The 19,457-nt window shown below is 34.6% G+C and overlaps 1 protein-coding gene across 2 annotated transcripts in view; it reads left to right on the top strand.

The window, feature by feature from the left end:
- 5-HT1A (5-hydroxytryptamine (serotonin) receptor 1A) overlaps window positions 1-19,457 on the top strand; it is an 891,027-nt gene that overhangs the window by 1,246 nt on the left and 870,324 nt on the right. The gene's annotated exons all lie outside the window — the stretch shown is intronic.

Raw genomic sequence — 19,457 nt, 5'->3', positions numbered from 1 at the left:
GAAATTTCTACCAGACATAAATGAGGTTCCAATAAGAACTCAATCGGTCCACTTCTTCGGGTACCTCCCACACAAATTTTCCCATAAGTTCAGTTTAAGACCTGCTCTCGAATCGCTTTGATTTTTATTGCAGGCACTTGTATTCGATGCCCGCATTACGACGATACAAGATTTTTCAGGGGCAAATGCATACTTCCTGAGAAAATGCCCCACAAGTTGTAAACAATCCATAAGGTACCATGTGGATTGGCCGGAAGGCGTGATAACTACTGAACGGATCAGCATATTCGGTCCAAAATATGACCCTCGTTATAATTTTCCAAACTTAATTTGAATTCGAAGATGAGCCAAATCGGTCCATTTCTTCAGGTACCACCCCCCGAACGATACATTTTGAAGGGAATAACCGAATTGATGCATACTTTGAACATCGTAATATTTCTGCGAATTATAGATAAAGGTCGAATAGTCCATATTCGGTCCACTCTTTCGGGTACCTCCTACACGAAATTTCTGATAAGTTCAGTTTAAGAACTGCTCTTAAATAGTTTTGATTTTTAGTGCAGCCACTTGTATACACTTCCCCTCATTACGTCGATACAAGATTTTTCAGGGGCAAGTACATACTTACTGAAAAAATGGCCCGAAAATGTAAAAAACCCTAATGGCACCATATGTAGAGACTGGAGCCCACGATAACTCAAGAACGGATCTTCCGATTCGGTCCAAAATCTGTCCTGCGTAATATTTTGACCAAACTTAGTATAAGTTCGAAGATCAGCCACATCACTTCTTCGGGTACCTTCCTATAATTTTAATTTGATATAGCCCCATACGCGGTACCTTTCACCTGGCTGAACACATTTTTTAGATTAGATTATATAATTTAGGCATTTGGGGTATCCATGGTCAAAAAATGTTTCCACCTAGAATTGTGAAAGGAAACTAATTATTCCATTTTATTTAAGACTATTTTATGGTGGGGGGTATAAAAAATTCGGACCTGCCGAACTTAACGTTTTTTACTTGTTTAATTGTTCATATCACAGTTTCAAAGAAACCGAATTGAGCCTTTGATATTCTCCAATAATTTCTGCCAGTAGTCCGTAAAAATTACACCTGTCCTAGAATTAGGGTTCGTTTATATCGCTCATTTACTTAAAGAGTGGTATAACCCAAAATATGAATTTTTAAGGTTAAAGATTAGGGCGGGGCGATTTGAAAACCTTAATGGGCCCTTCGCGTTTCTGATTCCTGGGGTTGAACTGAGCAAAAAAGTCTACTGGACCATATGTCTACGATGAAAATCGTGCCTCCCGATTTTGACTTTAAGTTATTTATCTACGTTTTTTTGATATCTTGGCATATAACAGCCAAACCATTGAGATTTTCGAGCCAACACAAAGACAAAAATTGTAGCCAAGACAGCAGTTAAGACCTCTCTAATATGTCGCAAAAGCATTGGAACGCTTTTTCAGGCAGTTTTGGTCTTGAGAAGGTGCAAACTTTTCGGAAAATGTCGATAAATGACATTGTGCTACAAAATTTGACCCGAAAAATATTCAAGCGTTCTGATGCAAAATTATTTCGTGTTGGGATCCATGGACAACGACAATGCCTTTATTTCGTTTGGGTCACTTCGTTTTATTTTTTATTACGGTAAACGTAGTGAAAATCTGGGTTTCTTTTATTTTCAAATTTAAACGGGCATATCTTATTTTTCCACAACGGATTTCTTTTGATCCTTCTTCCTTTTAAAGGGGTGTCTTGTGAATAAGCTATTATTGTTTTAAATCGGTTAACAAATGGCTAAGTTATAGTGGTTTATCGTCGGTGTCATGCTTAAGTGTTCCATACGCCATTTGCCTGATTCGAGAAAAACTCAAGTTAATGTTTAAGGCCATACAGGATAAAAATGGTGCAATAATCCAACACTTTAAGAGCTCAGTTCTACTGAACTAAACTCATAGAATATATCAGTAGTTTATTTTAGTCAGATATCTGTGATAGTCTAAAAGTTATGGCAATTTTTTATAATTGCAAAAAGTTGCTGAATTGTTCCATGGAATCTTTTTTTCATGTTTTTGACAATTTGTATCACATGGAACACGTTTTGTCACATTTCAACCAAAACACTTTTTATCAATCGTGTTCCACCTCTCTTATATGAAGTGCTACTGTGGAGTTTAAAAAACAGGACTTTAAATGAAACATTTATTTTTCTCATATAAATACAATAAGGACCATTATTATAGGTTTCTTAAAACATTTATTTAAGGGATTTCCCCCACTTATCACAATTTTTTTGTGGTAAAAATTTCGATCGGACAAAACGGATTGATAGTTTGAATTTCTAAGGTAACATAAAACATTTAAACGCGATTTTCTTATAATACCATTTTTGTAGTTGGTTAGATTCAAGTCGAATGGACGTTTTTGCGTATATTTTTGTCGACTTACATCAAAATTTTGTCTTTAAACTATGGATTTTTTTGTTTAAACGATTGATAAATTCTTGTTTTCATATAACAATACAATATTCAAACATATTTGGATTTAGAAACTATTATTCTTCAGTTTTTAAACCAAGTCCTTTAAAACAATTTGTTCCATACGCCACACTTTTCCGTAACTTGGCAAAAATATGCAATTGTTTGTTCCAAACGCCGTCATTTTTGGTGCGGAACAATTCGTTTTTGTATTTTTTTGTTCCATACGCCAAACGACATGGATATGGAACTAATAAGTTCAAGGTTGTTTTGTTCCATACGCCAGGCTTTATGGATATGGAACAAAACCACAAGATTTTTTGGGTCACAAAGCGGATATGGAACATATTGCCATCTGAATATCTCAGAAACTATAAGAGATAGAGAAAAACCGACCAAAAAATCTGAAAGAGCATTGTTTAAAACCTTGTAAGGTACCTTTATCTCAAAATGTCAAAAATGGCGTATGGAACACTTAAGCATGACACCGACGTTATGTCTGAAAACCCCCACAAAAAACCTATAAAGGAATTTCTCATAATTTTCAAAATAAATATTGAACAAAACGAAAAAACATTATATTTTTGAAAATTATGAGAAATTCCTTTATAGTTTTTTTGTGGGGTTTTTCAGACATAAACCACTATAACTTAGCCATTTGTTAACCGATTTAAAACAATAATAGCTTATTCACAAGACACCCCTTTAAAAGGAAGAAGGATCAACAGAAATCCGTTGTGGAAAAAATAAGATAAGCCCGTTTAAATTTGAAAATTTAAGAAACCCAGATTTTCACTAATTTTACCGTTATAAAAAAATAAAACGAAGTGACCCAAACGAAATAAAGGCATTGTCGTTGTCCATGGATCCCAACACGATATAATTTTGCATCAGAACACTTGAATATTTTTCGGGTCAAATTTTGTAGCACAATGTCATTTATCGACATTTTCCGAAAAGTTTGCACATTCTTAAGGCCAAAACTGCCTGAAGGAGCGTTCTAATGCTTTTGCGATGTATTAGAGAGTTTTCAACTGCTGTCTTGGCTACAATGTTTGTCTTTGTGTTGGATTGAAAATCTCAATGGTTTGGCTGTTATATGCCAAAATATCCAAAAAACGTCAATAAAAAACTTAAAGTCAAAATCGGGAGGCTCGATTTTCACGGTAGATATATGGTCCAGTGGACTTTTTTGCTCAGTTCAATCCCAGGAATCAGAAACCCGAAGGGCTCATTAAGGTTTTTTTCCTTCCACACAAATCGCCCCACCCTATTAAAGATTTATTCGAAATTTAATTGTTTGTGAAATAACCATTTCATACCCTCAGCATTTAAGCTAACGAGGGTATATACACTTTCATACGGACAAAATGTGCCTCATCGAAATAATGGTTTTAGACCCCAAGTATGTTTGGACGAAATCCGTTTCAGACAATTTGGAGTCGATTTAGCACTGTCCGTCCGTCTGCCTAGCTGGAACGCACGATAACTCTCGAACGAATTAACCGATTTGGTCCAAAATTTGGCTTTCGTAATATTTTGCCTGAACTTAGTTTAAGTTCGAAGATGAGCCATATCGGTCCACTCCTTCCCGTATCTCTCCCACAAAAGTTCGAAAATGTTCGGAAAATTTGTGCGCACGATAACTCTTGAAGGGAGTAACCGAGTTGGTCCATACTTGGTAAATCGTGGAAAAGTTCGGGTTAGGACATGCTCTCGAATCGCTTTGATATTTGTTGTAGCAACTTGTATTCACGGCAACCTATACGACGGTACAAGTTTCATCTGGAGGAAGTCCTTACTTCCTGAGAAAATAGCCTGAAAGGTGCAAAAACATCCTATGACACCGTGTATTGTGGTTGGAGCGCAAGATAACTCAAGAACGGATGAACCGATTCGGTCCAAACTTTGGCCTTAGTAATATTTTGTCCATAGTTTAAATTTGATGATAAGCCATATCGGTCCACTCCTTCAGGTACCTCCCCCACAAAAGTTCAAAAATGTTCGGAAAATTTGTTCAGACGGTAACTCTTGAAGGAAGTGGCCGAATTGGTCCATACTTAAAACATCCTAATATATCTACCAGATATACATAGTTAAGGTTTGAATATGGGCTATATTTGTCCACTCCTTCGGGTACCTCCCACATAAAATTTCAGATAAGTTCACTTGAAGACCTGCTCTCGATTCACTTTGATTTATGTTGAAGCAACTTGCATTCGCTGGGTCAATTACGACTGTAAATTTTCTTTTCAGTCGCTGGAGAGCACGAAAACTCTCGAACTGATCTGCCGATTTGGTCCAAAATGTGGCCTTCGTCATATTTTGTCCAAACTTAGTTTCAGTTCGAAGATGGGCAACAAATTCAAGTACTTCCCCCCAATATTTAAACAATTTCACTAAAATGTTATCTCTTGAACGGGGTAACCAATTTGGTCCAAACTTTGGGTCTCCTAATATTTTGTCAAAATTTAGTTAATTTCTAAAATGGCCGATATTGATCTTCTCCTTAGGGCACCATCTCCCACAAAAGTTCAACATTTGTGGGTAAGTGCAGTTTAGGGTCTGTTCGAAGATCCTTTGGAAATGTATACCGATGATGTTCGTTCTGGTCCTGTTTACAGCCATGTTATGTTTTCCATGGACAAGTCCATGCTTCCTGGCATGAGTAGTGAGAGCCCAATATATATCAAAAAGATATGACTCTCAAAATAAGATCCACTTCCACAATGGACTATGTCGGCTCATTTATTTAAGTACCTCATCCGCAACACTTTTAAACTTTAATCCTAATCCACATTTTTGTCGGCAAGTTCAAATGTCCAAAAAGGTCCACAAAATTCTGAAAAGTGTTTTAATTCACATAGGCTGAGGGTATATATTGACAAATAAACTTATTGTAAGAAATAACTGTGGATTCTGGCACGATATCATACCAAGCTTAAATAATAATATAAGAATTGTTTCACAAATATCCCAGAAGGGACAATGGAGACTTCTCTCATATCAATGAGTGAACCGCGATTACCTAATGTTTATCGCCGAATACGAACGGCGTGTCCTAAGACACCACTTGTAGAGGCTGGGGGATCGTTTTGTAAAAAGGTGGCAAATCGACCCATGCTGCAATGTTTGCATACATACAAATCCAATTGGACAATTCATACGCTAGAGCACCATGTAATTTGCAATAATGCAAAAACTGGGAATGCGAAAATGTGGTTCTCTACACAAAACCCATTATACATATGTATATTAGGTCATTGGTATTTTTCCATATGTAGGCTACTTTGGTATATGCCTTTAAGGAAATAAAATATAGACCAAACATATTTTTTATTTTTCATACAAAAGTAATGATTTATTTCACCCGCTAAATAATATCAGATCATCATCCAAAATTGTAGGCACCTTCTTCTAGATCTTCTTGAATATTTTTTGGCTAAAGCATTTTTACTTATTTTAAGCATTTACTAAAAAAATCAGATCTAAATAAAAAATAGATCTAAATTAAATAATAAATAACATAAAATCTTTGGTACCGTTAAATGGGGCTTAGGGGGTCCCGGCGTCGCAGTTGGTCGCATATTTAGAAAACACGTTGTATGTTTGGCTCCGTCCCACATGGCTTTTCCTCATTTTTTTCATAATATTATTTATATGGGTAATTATTATTTTTCTACATTGTGCATTTGGTGCTAGTGTGCTACAATGGTAAACGCTAAATGTTTGGATATACGACATCAGCTGTTATCTGCGACGGCATAAAACGCCTATTCATATCAGCCGTGTATAACTTATCTTCAAGTGGTGTCTCTAGGCATGCTGTCCGGATTCGGTGATAAAGAGGATGGAACCTCCTTTGAAGTATATTTATACTCGGGTTACAATTCTTGATATGAGCGAAGTTTTCCCTTGGATGTTGGTGGGAAATAGTTTTTTATTCTACATTGAAAACAAAAAAGCAAATTGGTATGCTTTGTAGAATAACTTTATTATAATATCTTCTCTTAAAAATCCGCATACAACAGTTTTCCCTAAATTTAATGCTTAAATTTCATATGGGGAAAAAATTAAAATTATTTGTTTACAGTTTTTGTTTCTATAGTTCAGAGCACGTCTTTAGTTGATAGTTCAAAGCAAGTTGTGTCATCGTTTATTTATACCTTTCAAAAATTTCCAACTTTTATAGAACTTTTTGTGTTATTGAATAATAAATGATTGTTTACAGCAATAAAAGTTTGTTTAATGTTAGAGACATTTCAATTTTATGAACTTTCTAGCTAAAAAAAAAAACACTTTCTATTATTGCAAAAATAAGCCAAGTTTCTAAAAGTAAACCGAAATTCTCAGTTATGCCAGTTACCTGCCTGTAAAAGAACTGGAATAAATTTTTCTTCACTTCTTTATTATTTTTTGTTTTGTTTTTTTCAATAAATCATTCGACAACATTTATTTCATGAATTTAAGATGAAATGACCTTTACACATCATAAACGTTCATAAATGTTCGTAAATGTTTCTGCGTTTTTAGATTTACAATGCAAAAAAAGAAACAACAACAACAAAGGTATAAAATCTCAACAACTTGCAAAAGGGACAAACAAGTTGTTGTGTGTTAGTTGAGTATTTTTCAGTTAATGGTTGTGCCCTGGAAAAGTTACGCTACGTGCCGGAATCTATTATTTCATAAAAGGGACGACGGCAATCATCTTCGCATGGCATCCATCGTTCGTTTAGTGAATAAGTTTCTTTGAAACTCAACGGACGTGGGAAAAACAGACGAAGGTGGTATCATTAAAGCCACCTTCAATAAACTTGAATATTTATGTATATTCTGTGATTTTCATAAAGCATATACATCTACATTCTACGCTATCCGCCCAGCTAACCCACAAAAGAACATTCCAATAATGTGCGTTCTGCTTGTCGTTTATCTGCCGCAAGTTACGGTAGCTCAACCTACTTTTGTCTGTGACAAGGTAAATCTACGTCCTACAAATGTGTGTGTGTGCGTGCGGTGGAATTTATGCACTGCTGGCCAACTACTCAGTAGTATTTAATTTTGACATCTGAGGTTGGAGGCTTCTTGGTGGTGGCTTTAGCTTTGATGTTTTTCTTCTGCGATGTCATTTTTCGTTGTCATTCTAGTTGCCGGTGTTGTTTTTGCTTTTATTAAAGGTCCTTCTTCGTCTTATCTCGCAACCGTAAACAATTTTATGAGTTTATATTTCTATTATTCAAAGAGTCAGACATTTCCTTCAAAGCGTTGTTCCGTATTATTGCCATTGCTGTTACTGTCATTGCTACCACTATTGCGTTTGTTGTTGCCGTTATTATTCGCTTCATAAAAGAATCTAATAACATCTTTAATTTTGCTTATTGTTTTGCCCTAAAGATGAATGAATGCTGAGCACTTCGATTCCTTCTGGTAGTGGTGGGGATGGTGTCGCTATTTCTTCTGGGGGGTTTACACTGTTGATTTTCATGTCCTTTGGAATATTTATAGTTTGGTAATTTTACGCAAGCATTATGCCATTAATTTACATGAATCCTTTGTACGAAGATTCTCCCCACAGACAGCAACCACCGAATATGAATAAGTGTGTGAGGCTCGAATTTGAAAATCTGTGACCATTAAGGGGAATTATTTAGGAAACGGTATGTGGTTTTGTCATATTAACAACAAGCAATTTAAACATTCTTCTTTGTAACCCTTACAAATTCTTTGACAGATGATTTCCGTAAATCTTGAAGCACGTGGATAGACACCCAACATTCTTATACGAGTATATGAAGACTTTAGACACATGTACATATGTATATCTGTGTGTGAATGTAGATTTTAGCTTAAGGCTTCATGATAAGATTTCAAGGGGTTAAAATGTCAGTTTAAAGAAACTTTCAAACAAGAGTTTAATAAAGTTATCCTGGAATATTTGACTCTATAAATGGCACTCAATAAAATTTCTTTATAAAGGGTAAGAGTATTTTAAAATTTACTTTAAAACTTGTAAAATTTCATAAATTATTCGTGTTGTATTAAATACCAGTATTAACGACATCGAACTGTGGTGTATGATTATTTGTTTTTTAAAGTAGAAAAAGTGCTTAGGGAAATTAATAATTTCGGCAGTTAAACCACACCACAAACACCCACATAAACATTTTGAGTTTCAATTACACTTTCCCCTATAGAAAGTTTTTCGAACTATTTAAGATAATAGATGGCCCATGGTGTTATACAAAAAATCCAAATAAATGTATATAATCTGGGTGAATTAGATATAGGCCAACGCACAGTGGTGGCACTTACATGGGAAGGTGAGACAAAAATACTTCTATATAATATATCGAACTGAAATTTTTATCAATGGATCCTAGTGGCCTAAAAATAAACTATCAAAAATATTGTAGTCCTAGGTCCAACGCGTGGTTCCCATGTAACGAATCATCCTGAATTGAAGTATTTTACAATGATCAATGAAAATTTCAGTATTGGCCCATGATTTGATACTCCCATATAATTTATATCTCGAAGTATTTCGGCAGATGTTAAGCAAATATTCAAACCCAATGTGTTTTAATAATGAACTCAGAGTGAAAAAAACACCTTAAAAAAGAAATGTGATATCGGTCCACTTTTGACCACAGCCGCAATAGGGTACTTTATAAGATTTAATCACCTTTTTCTGCAGAATTACCTCTAATAACGTATGCCGGGAAAGTTTCTACGTTTTGGCGTGAAGCAAGTTGCAACATTAGGGTGTCCCAAAGAAGAAAAAATATTTATTGTTTATTTCATTTTTTTTCACGAGTTTTCACTGCGTTCCAGTCATGATAAAAGAAATCACTAATAGTAAAAAAACACATTATATTGAACATAAATGTCATAAAGGATAATCAAATTACTTAAAAATATTCAAAAAAAAAAAAAAATATAAATTCAACACCTAAAAAATAGTTTAATGTTTGGCCATAACTGCCAAAACCGCAAATGTCCGCAAAAAGTCTATACAGTTTTGAAATCTACAGACCCTTGGCTTTAATTTAGTACTAGTGGCGATTCTTGCATATGCTTGGAAAGTAACTAAAACTTTAAGGAAATCCTTACATCTATGTTAAATATTTTCATTTTGCGCAATAATATAACTAAAATATGTGGAGACCCTTGAAATTTAGAGGAATGGTTATAAGTAAAAAACGAAGCTTACACAATCTACTAAAATATTAAACTTAAGTTAGGGTGTGAAGAAACTCACGTTTAATATAACTATTTTTTCTCATTTTTTAATATGTACATATTTTTCTTCAAAATCATGTTTGTAAGGCTTTTTCTCCTTAAGAACCGCGAAAAATGGAAAAACAAAGTTTAGTTTCGGAAAACTTGGAATGTTTAGAAGGTATTTGCATCTTTAAACTCTTAACATGATGACATGGATTTTTAGATTTTTGTCGTTGGGCGCATTCAAATGCAGTAAGGAATACATATAACAAGGTGGATAGAGAATATATGGCCATCAAAATTGCAAACACTATATGAACATGTATACAATCTGAAGAGGTTATCCCCACATGTAACTTAAAAAAAATATAAGTAGCATTAGTAGTAGTCGATAGAAATTAAAAAAAAACTTTGTGTTTTTTTATGTTATATACATGGTAGAACAATATTAGATAACTGAAATACCCAGCTGACTGAACTGGGCTGTAATGTAAGTTTCAAATTCAGTACGACATTTTGAATATTTTTATTCTATTTTAGATACCATTCAGAAAAAATCGATGACATGTATCCTCCTCCAAGTCCGAACGACGTGCCGCAGTCTATAACACCGCATATAGAGGCGGTACAACAGTTGTTAATGTGTGTGGTATTTTGTTAAATTTGAAAAAAATAAAGCTCTATTAAACATATACTCTTTTGATTTCAAAACAAAAATATTGAAACAGCTTCTCCCTTTCCATTGAATTTTTAGCGACCCCGCACATTTTTGCAAGAATTCTACTTTCTGCAAGAAAGTATGCATTTAGTGGAATGATACGGAAACATTCAAATTGAAAATGTAACGAATTTTCATTCATGTTTTTCAAAATATTCAATCAATTATGAAAAATATTAGTTTTTTAAATTTCAATGGTTTATAGACATTTCCTTGTTTTGTTTACAAATACCGGTGACACTAACGTTACAAACAAAAACAAATTTCTATGTGGTTCTTGTTGAGTTGTATTTGTTGTAGTATTTCTTTTACCTTATTTGTTCTACCATGAAAATACAAATATGAGCTATGTTGCTAAGATTTATGTAGAGCCTCGTGTGAACGGGTTAATTCGTGTACGTGATTGTGTGAACGAACAACGTAATTCAGACTCTGGTATGAATATGGCATAATTAAAACAGGGTTTTGTAGATTGCCATTTGCCGCAAGACTACGTAATATTTAAAAGAAATATATTAAAATTTGCCCTTTCAGATAAAAAATTGCGGGTATAGATGCAAGATTTAACATAGCTTCATAAATGAGGTACACCCGATTTTAGCAATTTATTTGAGGATTTTAGGTTATTTTTCAAACAAAAATATCTGTAATTCTTTATTTAAGATTCGAAGGGATCAGGAAATTTCTTTACGAAAAATTAGAGCTTTATGTCCACATTTTGGTATTACCCCCATATCTCGGTTACACACGATTTTAGCTACTTAGAAAACTTTAGCTACATTTTCCTACCAAAATATGTCTTATTCGCAATTTAAGGTTTCTAATGGTTGTAAAGGTTATCAAAACAAGTAAGAAAGTATCAGTTGGCTTGGCCGACAGAGATATACCATCATCCTGTGTGAATTGGAAGTTTCATCTATTGACAATATCGAATCGAATACCGGCTACGCAACCAAAATCCTTTTCCCCAATAATTATGTATGTACTCGTATTAAGGGGTTTTCAGATTTGGTGGCCCTTTTTGAATGTATGAACACGCCGACAGAAATATATATTTGGATTAAAACTAAAAAGTATTGCGGAGTAGGTACTTGAAGGAATGGATAGACACAGTCCATTTTGCAAGTGGATCTTATTTTGGGAGTAATATCTTTTCGATAGATAGCGCGTCCTCCAGCCATTTCAGTTGGTCACCGTATAACTTAGTTTTTTTCACCGCTATGTCAGGAAGCACGGACATGTCCACGAAAAATATATTATCTCTGTAAACAGGACCACGTGGAGAAGCATCGCTATACATTTTCAAAGGATCTCTGAACAGACCCTAAACAGAACTTAAAAAATCGGAGAGCGATATGGGTCGTTTTCGAAGTTAAACTAAATTTGAAGATAATTTCAAGATAGTCCATTTTTGTGATTTTTTGGACTTTTGATGGAGGTACCGGAATGGGTAGACCGATATAGCCCTAAGTTTGGACAAAATGTTACGGAGGCAAAATTTTGGATCGAATCAGCTGATCCGTTCGATAGTTATCCTGCGCTGCGGCCACTATACATAATGCTATAGGGCTTTTTCAGCTTTCGGCCATTTTCCCAGAAACTTGACCCTGCAAAAACTTGTACAGTCGTAATGGGGGCAGCGAATACAAGTTGATATAATAAAAATCTGAAAAAACTGAACTTATCCGAAATTTTGTGTGGGAGTCCATATTAGAACCTCGATTATGTCTGGTGGAAATTTCACTATGTGCAAAGTATGGACCAAATCGGTTACTCTTTTCAAGAGTTATCGTGGGCACAATTTCTCCGAAAATTTTTGAACGTTTGTGGGGGAGGTAACTGAAGGAATGGACCGATATGGCTCATTTTCAAACCTAAATTATGTTTGACAAAATATTACAAAGGCTTTCTCAGAAAGTATGGACTTGCCCCTGAAAAAGGGGGACAACGAACACAAGTTATTACAACAAAAATCAAATCGATTCGTGTGCGGGTCTTCAACTGAACTTATACGAAATTTTGTGTAGGAGGTACCGGAAGGAGTGGATCGATGGAGTCCATATTGAAACCTCATCTATGTGTGGTAGATATTTCACGATGTGCAAAGTATGGACCAAATCGGCTTCTTCTTTCAAGGGTTATCGTGCGCACAATTTTTCCGAAAATTGTTGAACTTTTTTGGGGGAGGTAACCGAAGGGGTGGACCGATATGGCTCATCTTCGAACTTATACTAAGTTTGGACAAAATATTACGAAAGCCAAATTTTGGACCAAATCGGTTAATCCGTTCGAGAGTTATCGTGCGTTCCAGCTAGACAGACAGACGGACAGTGCTAAATCGACTCCAAATTGTCTGAAACGGATTTCGTCCAAACATACTTGGGGTCTAAAACCATTATTTCGATGAGACACATTTTGCTCGTATGAAAGTGTATATACCCTCGTTAGCATAAATGCTGAGGGTATCAAAGTGTAGACATATTTATATCCACATATAACGGTTCCTCCCGACCGATGTTGATGTAATTTCGTAGCTGTATTTCTCATATTTTTCTACTAAAGCGGCTGTAACTTCGTATTTCGGATTCTAACTGGGTAGAAAACCTCCACGCATCAGTATAGGTTAACATTTTGGTATATATCCCCAGATGTTACGTAACTGTTACATGGTATTTCGGATTTGGAATGGCTATGAATCGATGTTTCCCTTTATGTATGTATTTAATTTTTGGGAAATATGCCTTTAAACAATTAAAACTACTTTATGAGAGAATTACTTATATTGGAAAATAACATTTATGTGTCTACATTTGGAATGAAGAAATCCCAGATTAACTTTGTTTACAGGACATCCTCACTTGTTGGTTTCGCTTTATTGACATTATTTGTCTCAATTTCCCATTTCCCATTACATATGTACGTATATATTCACAAATTTGTGGATATATGTGCAGCTTTTAGCACATATGTATATATGTACGTATAAAAACTATATGAATTGGCCAACAAATATGGCTTTTCCCTTCGGAGACATAATGTTGTCATCTGCCGTTGTAAGTTTGTATTCACATATAAAGAGAAATGATTGATGTTTCGTAAATATTTAAATAATATTAACTGAAATTGTATTGAATAGACTTTTTCCTAAATGATTCAAAACCATGGCATATGTTAAAAGTAATTTTGGTTAATACCACAGAGAATAAAAACAAAAATATTTAACATGGAAAAGAATACAGATGTTCAAAGGAAAAGAGGACAAATCATGGGAATTGTGATATTTAAACAGACAAACTGTTATATGGTCGCTCTATTTTAAAGCAAAAAAATTATAGCAAGAACCAAACAAGAATGATCACATTTCTTAATTTAATATAACGATAATTTCTGACTTTAGAGATTATCGACCGCAAAAGTGGTACCAGTGCCTTGTTAAGTATGAGTTTTGCTGTGCGTTTCTTGTCCAATTTTTTCTAATTTCAAGGTCAATGTAACATGTTTTGCAATTTTAACTACCCAATTTCACCGACTATTTAATATCTTTCAAAACTGGCAGTTGTGTACAGTGTTTCACTTCAATCTGGTATGGATATTTCCAGCAGGCTGTTAAGGTAGTCTACCACAGACGTTATTTGTAATCTGAACACATTTGTTTTGACATAGATCCTATATAGGGGTCACAACACTTCTCCACCAAAAATTATCAGCATACATAGGTCCATAATGCTACTGCTTTTTACAGGTTTTAACTACACTTTTTGACTGAAATAGACATAACCTGATATTTTAGGTTTACTACAGCTACGAAAATTCTCCACCAAAAATGTTCACCGCAGGTCCATGTTTTAGTATAGGCCCCATACGACGGTACCACCCTATTTGCGGTATTCTGAGGGTTTAAGCTACAGTTTTTTAATAACGTGTCCGTAATTTGACGTTTGAGGTTCCTTGCACTAACGAAACTTATCCACTGAAAATTGTCAACATAGGTCCATGTTTGGTATAACCCCCATATAAAGGTGCTTCCCTATTATAGGTATTTAGAGGATTTTAGCTAAATTTTTTTTGACCCAACTACGTGGTATTTGCAATTTGGAGTTTCCGGTGGTCACAAAAATCAAAACCTGTCAACATAGTTTCATGATTCGGTACAGCCCCCATATAACGTCAACTGTTGATTTTCGGTCTTTTGAGAATTTTAGCAAATTTTTTGAAGAAAGCTTAGAAGTTACCCCAACTATCTTTCAATTCTCTGATGATGATTGGAGAGCCCAATCGAAATATTGGAAAATAAAGCTTCAACATTAGAAATTGTTGTCCGAAGATTTGCTTTGCCACCAATGAAACCAGGTAACGTAATTTGGTGACTATGTGGGTTCGAGTCCTTGGCTTTCCTTTTTCACTTGCAAATAATTTCCGATCATCAAGCTTAACTCTACACGAGAAAATTAATAAGAAATTGTTATTTTTTTATTTTTGAAAAGCCTACAGTCAAACAATTCTAAACACGAAAACATTTTTTACCAAAATAGTGGAAGTTTGGCATTTTTGGTTTCCAGTGGTCGCAACACTTCTACACAAAAAATTGTGAACATATGTCCATGTTTCGGTATAGCCCCATATAACGTTACCTCCCGATTTTCGGTATTTTTACAGTGTTTTATTCAACTTGCTTTTTAACACACTTTCAGTTGACCAATCGAACTGAAACTTTGCACACTTTTCAGATTTGGATGACAATACATGAATATAAAACCAAAACCAATATGGGTCCATTTTTTCCTATAGTCCCCACATAGCGGTACCACCCGATTTAGTTCAAATCTAGTAACTCATTTTTAACACATTTGTAGTTGACCAATCGAACTGAAACTTTGCACACTTTTCAGAATTGGATGACATTATTCCTAGAGCCCCCATAAAACTGTACCACCCAATTTCGGGTGTTTTGAGGATTTTGTCTTAATTTTTAGTCCGAATTGGCTGTAACTTGGCATCTGGAGTTCCCAATTGTACAGAAACTCACCCACCAATAAGTGTGGACATGGGTCAGATTTTTGTATCGCCCCCATATAACGGTACAACTCGATTTCATGCAATTTAAAGTTTTTATCTACATTTTCGGCCTAAACTGAAAAAAATGGTCAGTAATCAAAAAATAATGAAAATTTTTTTCTAGTTTTAAGTGCATTTATAAATAAAACACTGTAACTTAATTTTCTTAATTATTTTTAATAGGCCCTTACCCTGCGTTTACAAATGCCAGTATTGGCAAGAAAATGGTTTGTAACTTTGCTATTGTCTTGCCAATACTGTCTGTGTGTAAACGCCTAGTTAGTTATAATTTTGCATTAAACAATCCGTAATTTGACACCTTAGGTTCCCCGCCATCACGGAACTATTTCATCAAAAATTTTCAACATAGGTCCATGTTTTGGTATAGCCCCCATATAACGGTAGTGGTTACAAAAATTATACACGATGCGTTTTCAGCATAGGTCAATGTTTTCGTATAGTCCTCATATTACGATAGCTCCAGATTTTAGGACTTTTGTGCAATTTAGCTATATTTGTTGGCCAACTATCTGTTATTTGACAGTTTAGGTTCCCAGCGGTCAAAAAACTTCGCCTCTAAAAATTCTCAAAAAGGTCCACACTCCCCATTTAAAAGTACCGCCAGATTTAATACACATTTAGATACATTTTCTGACCTAATTTAGGCATTAGAGGCACCGTCGCCCGTGTGGTTGTACTTACATGAGAAGATGTGTCAAAAATACTTCTTGATAATATATCGAACAGAAATTTTTATCAATGGGTCCTAGTGACCCAAAAACACTCTAAGAAAAATATTCTAGTCGTAGGTCCAAGTTTTCGCGTGGCTCTCATGTAACGAATCATTCTGAATTGAAGTATTTTACTGTTACCAATAAACAATGTATTGGTAACAGTAAAATACTTCAATTCGAATTTGATGTAATCAGGTACCAGGAGTTGTTATTCTATAGTAAACCTCCCCGCGCAAAATTGTCAGTATTGGTCCATGATTTGGTACACTCTCATATGATTTATATCTCGATTTATTTCGGCAAATGTTAACCAAATATTCAAACCCAATGAGTTTTGATAATGAGAGAGAAATGTGATATTGAACCACCTTTGACCACAGCCTACATAAAATCACCCTTTTCTGCAGAATTAATTGAAATAACGTATTTTTGGTTCTCAGTGCGGGGAAATTTTCCACGTTTTGCCGTGTTGCAACTTTAAGCTGCCAAAACAAGAAAAATATTTATTAAAGTGTATACCCCCAAAACCTTTTATTTTTATACCCTCCACCATAATATGGAGGGAATATTAAGTTTGTCATTCCGTTTGTAACTCATCGAAATAATCATTTGCAACCCTATAAAGTATATATAGTCTTGATCAGCGTAAAGTTCTAAGTCGATTTAGCGGTGTCTGTCCGTCTGTCTGTTGTAATCACGCTATCTTCCGAACGAGTCGAGTTACAAAGCTGAAATTTTTTACACATGCGTTTTTTGTCCGAACTTAGATCAAGTTTGAAGATGAGCTATATCGGTCCACGTTTTGGTACCGCCCGATTTTAGATGTTATGATGTTTTTAGCCACATTTTCAGACCAAATTAGCTATAGTTTGAGGTTTAGGGTTCCCAGTGACCAAGAAACTTCTCCAGCAAAAATTATGGACATAGGTCCATGTTTTCTTATAGCCCTCATAGAACGGTACCGCCCGATTTCCAGTATTTTGACGTTTTTAGCTACATGTTCTGGCCGAATTTGGCATTTAGGGTTCTTAGTATTCCAGAAACTTCGGTTTGGTACAGCCCCCATATAGCGCTACCGCCCGATTTCAGCTATGTTGACGCTTTTAGCTAAATTTTCAGACCGAATTAGCTATAATTTGATATTAAGGGTTCCCAGTGACCAAGAAACTTCTCCACCAGAAATTATATATATAGATCCACCTTTTCTTATAGCCCCAAATATAACGACACCGCCCGATTTCATTTTTTTTTACGGTTTAACCTACATTTTCTTGCCGAATTAACTGTAATTTGGCATTTAGTGTTTCTAGTGGTCAAGTAACTACTCCTCCTAAAATTGTTGGCATAGGTACTTTTGCAACAGAAAGAAAACTAATAATTCCATATTAGCTCAGAGTATTTCATGGTGGAGGGTATAAAAAGTTCGGCCCGGTCGAATTAAGCGCTTTGTAAATTGTTATTTCACGAGTTTTCAGTGGGGCTTCAAGTTACCATGTTAAAAGAGATCACTAATGGCACATAAAACATTATATTGAACACAAATATAAGAAAGGATAATATAATTACTTAAAAATATTCCAAAAATATAAATTCAGCTCATAAAAACTTCGCTAAATTTTGGTCATAACTGCTAAAACCCCAAATATCCGCAGAAAGTCTAAAAAATTTTGAAATCTACAGACCTTTGGCTTTGTTTTGGTACTAGTGGCGATTTTTGCAGATACTTGGAGAGCAACTAAAACTTTAAGGAAATCCATAAATTCACATTAAATATTTTCATTTTGACCAATATTATAACTAAAATATATGGTAACCCTTCCCAATTAAAGGAATTGTTATAAGTAGGAGAATGAAGCTTAGGAGATTTACTAAATCATTCAACTTCAGTTAAGGCGTGAATAGTAGTCCTTTGTTTCAGAAATTCGTATTCGTATAATATATCAATTTTTTCTCATTTTAAATATTTTTTTCTTCAAAATTAGTCGTTAGGAACCACGAAAAATGGCAAAAAAGTTTAATTTCGAAATTTTTTAAAAGAAAAGGAGCGATCTGAATTTTTTAATTTTTAAAATTGTGACAAGAATTTTTTTTTTTTTTGTATTTGGGCGCATCCACTGTGCGTAGTCGAAAAACTTCTCCTAAGATTTTTAACAGGAAAGAAAACCAATTGTCTTATTTTAGTTCAGAATGTTTGATGGTGGAGGGTATAAAAAGTTCGCCCGGTCGAACATAACACCGTATTCACTTGTAATTCTTTATTTTTATTTTTTGTTGCCCAAATAAGAGAAAATTGTACCTGCAAATCATTAAGTATGTATTTCATTACCTATTAAAGCTATATTAAACATATTTACAAACACTACTGTGACCTTGACCACCCCTAGAGTTGCTAATCTTAACCTGACTCAATCTTTGGAAAACAAAACAATAATAAGGACAATATCAATTTCAGTAGAAACATAACTTCAATTTTTAATTGCCTTTAAAAGCTTTTGTGTAAGCAATGGCAGATCTTCTTTCCTGCTTTCATTTGAGGCTAACATTATTACACAACGTATTTTCTTTTGAAAATATTTATCTTCTGCTCAAAATTTAATAACATAAAATATTTTGGCACACAGCACAGACAACACAACAAAGCAACTAAATCGACCATCTAAGAGTTATTGGCCATTTTATGAATTATGGCCAATTTCATCAACTGCTGTTGTTGGTCGATGTGGTGGCGGTTTTCCATCCCGCCCTCCCATAATACAGTGTTGAGTTTGTGGTTGATTTACGTCCAAATGTAAAAATATTTTATTACTTTGTTTTCCCCGGAGCGTATCGATTTATTGGGCTTCTTCTGTGCGTTCATTAAAAGATGAGAAAGGAAACCGAACCAACAATAGCAACCAACGACCACAACATACATACCACCTATATACATATGTACATACATACACACAATTGTGTTACAAAAGACATCAAAATATCATCGCAGAAATAAATACGTTTGTATGTGTGTATGTGCTTTTATAAAGACCAGTCACTGCATAAAACATAAATGACCCTCATAATTCCGATTGTAATTTCATCATCGTTATCGTTGGCCAGTGAAATATGTTTTTGTGACATCCATAATAAATGTAATTAATTTTGATATCAGTTCAATAAATTTCGTATTAAATAAACATTAACTGAGATTGAAAATAAGTAAATATGAATATGATTTTTAGAAATCATGGAGAGCAGGGT

The sequence above is a fragment of the Musca autumnalis genome, unplaced genomic scaffold, assembly GCF_047663935.1.
Source record: "Musca autumnalis isolate F117 unplaced genomic scaffold, ASM4766393v1 scaffold_5, whole genome shotgun sequence".
NCBI classification, from domain to species: Eukaryota; Metazoa; Arthropoda; class Insecta; order Diptera; family Muscidae; genus Musca; species Musca autumnalis.
This window is presented reverse-complemented; position numbering and strand designations above follow the sequence as displayed.